Below are 841 nucleotides of genomic sequence, written 5' to 3' on the forward strand. Positions count from 1 at the left end.
TCCTCTGGTGGATATTCCGGTGGATCATCTGGGGATTGGAGGAGGATTCGGTGGAGGGGATTCTGGTGGAGGTGGATTCGGTGGAGGAGGATCCTCTGGTGGATATTCCGGTGGATCATCGGGTGGAATTGGAGGTGGATTCGGTGGAGGAGGATCTTCTGGTGGAGTTGGAGGTGGATTCGGTGGAGGAGGATCCTCTGGTGGATATTCTGGTGGATCATCTGGTGGAATTGGAGGTGGATTTGGAGGAGGTGGAGGCTCCTCCGGTGGAATCGGCGGTGGGCATGGAGGGGGGACCGGCGGTTCCCTTGGCGGGTACCTTCCACCTTCAAGGAGGTAATCCTCCTGAAAGCCTTCTCGTCCACCTGAAGAGAAGTACTGGTCATGTGGTAAAGTCGCTAACTTCTGTAAGTTTATTTGATATGTTTCGTGTCATTCATCAGAGAGAGCAATGCTCAAATATTTGTTTGATAAAGTAAGTACGACTTGTCCCATTTATCAAAAGGTACTGTATAAAATAAATCCGTTGTGTATTCCCTGATATGGCAAAAATAAATAAATATATTATATAAAAGCGATAAAGTGATGGTATTTAACCTCTTAATAGTTTTCACAAACCGTGCAATCCGTGGCAAATCTTTCCCAAGCGTTTATGGAGAAAAGAAAAACAAAAAGCGAAAGCAAATGAAAGCAACTGCAGTGCCAGGAACAAAAGTCTCTATTAGATCAAAGACATACTGGTGTAATTTTGTCACTAGCTTGTCATGCCAGAAGCTTGTTATTTTTTACTTTATTTATCATGAGTTTTTAATGTTTTTTATTTATTTACCTTTTATCAATC

At 43.2% G+C, this 841-nt stretch overlaps 1 long non-coding RNA gene across 1 annotated transcript in view; it reads left to right on the forward strand.

The window, feature by feature from the left end:
* Positions 1-578, forward strand: part of LOC119591371 — an 877-nt gene extending 299 nt beyond the window's left edge. The window contains exon 2 of the long non-coding RNA XR_005230342.1: positions 72-578. This is a non-coding gene — a long non-coding RNA (uncharacterized LOC119591371). The remainder of the gene's footprint in view (positions 1-71) is intronic.
* Positions 579-841: the final 263 nt, after the last annotated feature.

The sequence above is a fragment of the Penaeus monodon genome, chromosome 28 (genome assembly GCF_015228065.2).
Source record: "Penaeus monodon isolate SGIC_2016 chromosome 28, NSTDA_Pmon_1, whole genome shotgun sequence".
Classification (NCBI taxonomy): domain Eukaryota; kingdom Metazoa; phylum Arthropoda; class Malacostraca; order Decapoda; family Penaeidae; genus Penaeus; species Penaeus monodon.